The following is a 6,000-nucleotide window of genomic DNA, read 5'->3' as shown; positions in this document are numbered from 1 at the left end:
ATTTCTCCAAATATTGTCGTAGTTGAAGGAATTTAGTTTCTTCTTAAATCGTCGTAAGCAGCAACGTACACAGATATCTCAAATAGGAAAAAGCTCATTATCCAGGTACGAAGGTTGTAAAACAAACTTCCCACAGTTTGTGTCAGGTTGATCCTTTCGTCTGATAACACTGCGTAAGTATTTTGTCTAAGAGGTATCACAAATAGTGTTCCTGTAGCTGTGGGAATCATTGGTTGAAAACTTAAACTGATGTCACTCTGAGCTAGAGTTTGTGGTCAGCGACTAAGTGTAAGGTCAATGAGTCGGATGCAAGTTTTGCAACTGTGAAATACTTTCCTACATTATAGAAGCGAATATTAAATTTGAACTAATACTGCGAAAATTTTGTACTTGGATAGCTTAGAATGAAAATCTTTCTGTTTATTTCAAAGGAAAACAATTGTTTTCTGAGACATTGTCTGTCATACACAACTTGAAACAGGTCATGTCGACCAAATCATATGGAAGAACTGACAGCGACGTATATCGGAAGGCAGTAAGATCTCTAGCCTTTTGGTTTGGCAGTACTCGATAGCCATTTCTAGACGCAAGTAAATGAAGAAAGGCAGCGCGTTTTTATTATCATATAACGTCTTCATCAATTACTTTAGTTTTAATGTAATCTACGAGTAACTACTGATGTTTGACATTAACATGAGAAGGATTCCGTAGACAGGGAGAGAACCTGTTCTTGTAAAACTACTTCTATAGTGACCAAAAGGCATTAAATGATCTTCAAGCGCGTGTGTTCCAGCAGCGGTATGAATAAAATGATAGTAATAATGACGGTAATAATCGAATCATCCGGTAACTTCACACTTCACAGTGGATTTTCTCGAACTAAGAAATTTGCTCAATTTGTGAAAATTCAAAATGGCTTTACTACGAGCCTGTGATGTCTAGAAGAGTCTTTACATCCTGCTGACATGAGAATAGCATAATCTCCGCGTCATAAACTTGCTTCTACTTAACCATTTAATAGACGCGCATTTTTCCACCGTGACTAATTTTGTAAGCTAAGCACATCATCCGTTTCAGCACACTCTTGAGGCTGGGAAATGTGGCCACAATGGTCTGGTGGAACGAATTATCACAGGTGCACTGCGTGGGTTCAGGAATTTACTTTTAAGAGGCAGAAACAGATTTATTTTACCTCTGGTAACCTCAAGAGAAGGACGTTATAATCCATAATCCGCATTAAACGTCACATTCCTTCATTACCAACTGGGCAGAGCCGGTTTACGTTGGGTAATGACATAGCGGAAGTCATGGCAAACAGAAATACAGTCGCCAGTAAACTTACTTACATTAGAACATTGTATTTTATTTGATGAACCGATAGCCATTTAAGGGAACAGGTCTCTTATTTTATTTGTACTTGATTGAACTAGAGACGTTGAAAAACTTGGTGCTGGACTGTGATTCTAATTCGTATCTCCTCTTTCGAGGATCTGAATCTCTCAGAACAGTATAGTTCAATCATTTCGTTCCTTTTCCCAAGACTGCAATCTTCTCTAGGTCTCCTCCAAAGGATCCAGTACAAAAATATTCATAATTTAATTTCAAGCCCTATCAAGTGCACACCCACCTGCTAGTGAAAATTAACGTGCATTTTTAATGTCTATTCATTTGTTGCCAACAATCGCAAGAGGGGTTGTTATTTCTGGTCAAACAAGCACACATCTTACTGTTGGTGAGTAAGCAACTGATACTTAAGCTATATTCGTGGATGCACGGTAGGTGTGCAGTTCGACTGTCGCTTAGGCACAAAAGTTTGTATCCTTATTTTAGATTCAAACACCTAGCAGCTCGTAAGAAAAACCGATACGTAACATTTGATTTTTCTTAGTTAACAATCCGATTACGTGTTAGGTTTGTATCTCCGTCATAGAACTTCACATCATGCACTTCACCTTTAAATGCATGTACACTTTGTTACTTCAGAATGGAGGTATATCAGACATCTTTCGTGGTTAGCTAACAGGGACGAAAGGGTCTTGATAGGAGTCCCAGTTTATTACAAAAACTGTCGTCTTTTATTTTCAAGTTTAGATTTGGTTACTGGTACTGGCAAAAATTTCGGTAATTCATGACTCTTCATGGCTAGTCATCAATATGATGTTATTAGATTAGATTAGATTAATTCTAGTTCCGTAGATAATGAATACGACATTTCGTAATGATGTGGAACGTGTCATTTTAAATGAAAGATTTCTTTACATACCATGATTCAATTTCTTTGCAACAATGTTTTACACACTCTCTCTCATTCTTTTTTATTTCTCCCTCACTCTCTCCCTCTCTCTCTCTCTCTCTCTCTGTGTGTCACACACACATACACACACACACATTCTTTTTTATTTTTATTTGTTTGTTGTGCTCGACTGTCCGCGAGGCACGAAAACGCCTGTGAATGAGTTTCTTAGTTTTGAGTACACTTACGAAAGAAAAATAAAAACAACTATGACAGTTAATGATTTATGACGCTTAGTTTTCAGTCAATTCTGAGTATTATTAGTAACTACGCTCCAGTCCCTAAACCTAGTTACAGAAATGCGAATCAGACGCATTACGTATCCAGGCCGTAGCAGCTGCGACTTGGAGACACAAGCTATGGTCACTTCCCAGCCCGCTGTAGGATCACATCGGTTCGTCTTCTTCCTGCTGGTACTGTAACTGAGATTTGGCAACAAGGCAACGTATGTTTGGCAACTCTGTGATCGACGAGTTACTTCCCTGTGTGCACGGAATTAAGCCTCAAAGTTCACTTGATTTTACTTGTCGTTTCCATTGAATAATCTCAGTTATTATCGCTTGAGGTGTAACAAAAGATTGTAAACTTACGGTTTTCAGCCCAGGAAAGTCGTTGCAGGTGGAAATCGCAACCAATCTCGTCCTTTAAATAGCGGTTTATGAGTTCTAGTCACTATTGGCTTCGTAAGAGGAAGCTAAAACACATACCTCTTCGCCAACTCTGTGGTAACGTGCTGACCTGTAAAAAAGCGTCTGTTATGGTTCGCAGTTCCAGTCTCACTACTTCAACGTTTTTACCCCCTCTGTGAAAGAGCTACAAGCAGTCAGGTCAAACATCAATATGGAAATCGCAAGAAAAAACTTTCAGCTCATAGTGCAATGGTGAAAAACTTACAACGCTGCACAACAGGTAACGCCTCTTTCCGCTGCTGACACGCAAATTTTGGGTTTCTAGAAATACATAACTATATTTTTGAAATGCCACATTTGCATACCTCTTGAGTATGACACAGCATACCAATTAAACACAGACCTAATCAAAATCTAAGTGAGTAGTATTTTACTAATTCGTGTCGATAGAGGCATGCTTGTGTACAGATACTCAGTTTTATTAAAAGAGACTTTCGTCGTAAGGTTATTGTGGGTAGTTTTATTTCATTTCTTATAATACAATGCACAATTTTCGTAAGGTTTCCTTTAGTGTTGCTGAAACAATAGTAAACATGAGAGCGAAATTAATCATCAACGATATATGCGAATTCTCTGATGTTATCTATAACAGTCTGACGATGCACATGAAGTTTATTGATTACATGCATATAGAATGCTTGTTCTGAGTTAAAGCTGTCAAACAATGTTTGAAGAAGAATAAAATGCCACTACCACACGACAGCTAATGTAGAAAATACTTTTCTGACGTATTTGGGCACGATGCGCTCTCCCCATACATAATACAAAAGCTTCGAGATGCATCTGCTGCCTGGCTGCCTATTTAACCTGAAAAGAACAAAATGTCACAGAAGTTAGCCCTTTTTCCACACGCAACTATTTTGGGTTGAGAAGTGAAGGGAATTATGTTCAAAGTTCCATTAGATTGGTAACTTCAGTAGACAGCAGAATTGAGTTTAAAAAAAAAAATTAGCGGTAAATGCATTCGAACTTGCGACATCTTATCAATGGTGCACGACACTTACCATTACGCTACTAGCTGACACACAGCTACAACAGCTCCAGAGCTGAACAACAATTCCTCCAGAACTTCTGCATACCACAGCGCTGCGAGATAATGCAAATGGCCGGGTCTAGACTTCTGAGAGAAACAGTTACAGCTTTTCTTTTGCGCTGCATGACGTTTTTTACAAACAGGTAGCGCAATAGAATACCTCAAGTGGAAAGGAACACTTCATATTTAAATTTCTGCATCCTACACTGTTGGCAGTTCTGTGTAGGTGGCAGATACGTGATTTGATTTCGGTGATTACAAAATAGAGTCGAATGTATGCACTGGGTAGCCGAGGCAGCTAGTTATGGTGATTCGGTCAACCAAGTAAATGAATTTACTGAACATGCTACAATTTACTACAGGGAACCTGTGTGTCAGAATTATCATCCAGTGTGGCGCAATGGTGTTACGATAGAAAAATGCGTCAGAGAAAAGAGAATTTGGTGGTCTGTTGGACTGATGATAGGTTCTTATACCTATGGTCTGGGTTAGATTCCTACTTCTGTCAATGATTTTAGATAGGGAGAGAAAGATTCCATTCTCTCCTGGCTATACCAAGTGAAGAAGATATAATGGCAGTGTGGTCTGAAATTCACATTAAAGATGATTTTCTTTCTCTGCCAAGTAGACATCAAGTTGAACCACAATAAAGTCTGGAGTGGCGACATGTAGAAACTCTATCACCAGTAACCTTTCTTATACTAGTTATTTATTTATAGTGACGAAACAAACGCTATGTATGGTCACAGGACACTTATTCCATCTTTTATCTGAGCTTCTGTGTGTGGATAAAATTGGTTCTGAACTGAGAATGCAACTCAGACCGCCCTTAACGCGGAATTTTATCCCTTCGTGACAATACAGCTCGGCTACAACTTGTTGTTTGTTCAAAACTGCAGATTCCTCAACATCTCCACATATTACACGTGAATGGGTTCAAATCCTGCCCGGCACCAAAGATTTCATTATGTATTATCAAGCTCTAGCATGAGAACACCTATCTGCTGGTGGATAATAATTTTGATTTTTAATGTTTTTTCATTCCTTGTCAACACTAACGATATCTGACGTTTTTGACTCCCAGTGGGACACAGAACTATTTGCGAGATCACTGTAAGTTCAAGATGTTATTCCGAGCTGCTGGTGGAGAAAAATTCGGTAGCTGACGTCTCTTTGTGTGCAGTCAACAACGATGTGTGTGGGGCTCTATTTCCAGTGAGCACTGAGCTCTTCGTCATATTATTTCTAGTTCAAACATGCTCACATGTCGCTGCTGGTGCAACAAACCCATATTTAACGTTCGTTTTCTTTAGAATATAACAGGGATAGGTGCCGAGTTGGAGTCCTGGGAAGGAAAAAATTAATGTTTCGTTTCAGTTAAAACATCTAGCTACTGCCGATTAAATCCGATATGTCACAGTTGGTTGTGCTTCGATATCAATCCGATTAGGTTCTGGGTTCGAATCCCTGTCCAACACAAAGCTTTGCCTCACGGCCTTTCAAGTAAGTTACTTGTGAAGAAGCAATAATTAACATCTCTCGTAGTTCGTTAGCAGGGACAATAGATGCTGGGTAGGAATTCGCGTCCGTTAAAAATGTTTGCGTTATGTTATTTAAAGTTGATATTTGTTAACTGATACTGTCTAAAATCGAGGTATATCACACTCTGTATGCCTAATCAGGAATGACTGCTAGTTTGCGTCAGTCACGAAATCTTTGCTTAGTCTGCCTGACTTGGGTTTGAATCCATATGCAGAACGAGACGGTTCGTCGTGTCATTTGCAGTTCATACATATTCTCAACTAGCTGCTCGTGGATAACTTAAATTTTTAATGTCGTTTTGTGTTAAATAATAAGTACTGTATGTTACTTTGAACAGGAAATCATGAATACGACGAACTTACTACGTGCATTACCTGTCTGACGTAATAATGAGTGTGGTAACATTTCAGGTATGTCATTTATTGTAATAAATGTGAGCTTAC

This window comes from Schistocerca cancellata, chromosome 1 (assembly GCF_023864275.1).
Source record: "Schistocerca cancellata isolate TAMUIC-IGC-003103 chromosome 1, iqSchCanc2.1, whole genome shotgun sequence".
Lineage (NCBI taxonomy): Eukaryota > Metazoa > Arthropoda > Insecta > Orthoptera > Acrididae > Schistocerca > Schistocerca cancellata.
This window is presented reverse-complemented; position numbering follows the sequence as displayed.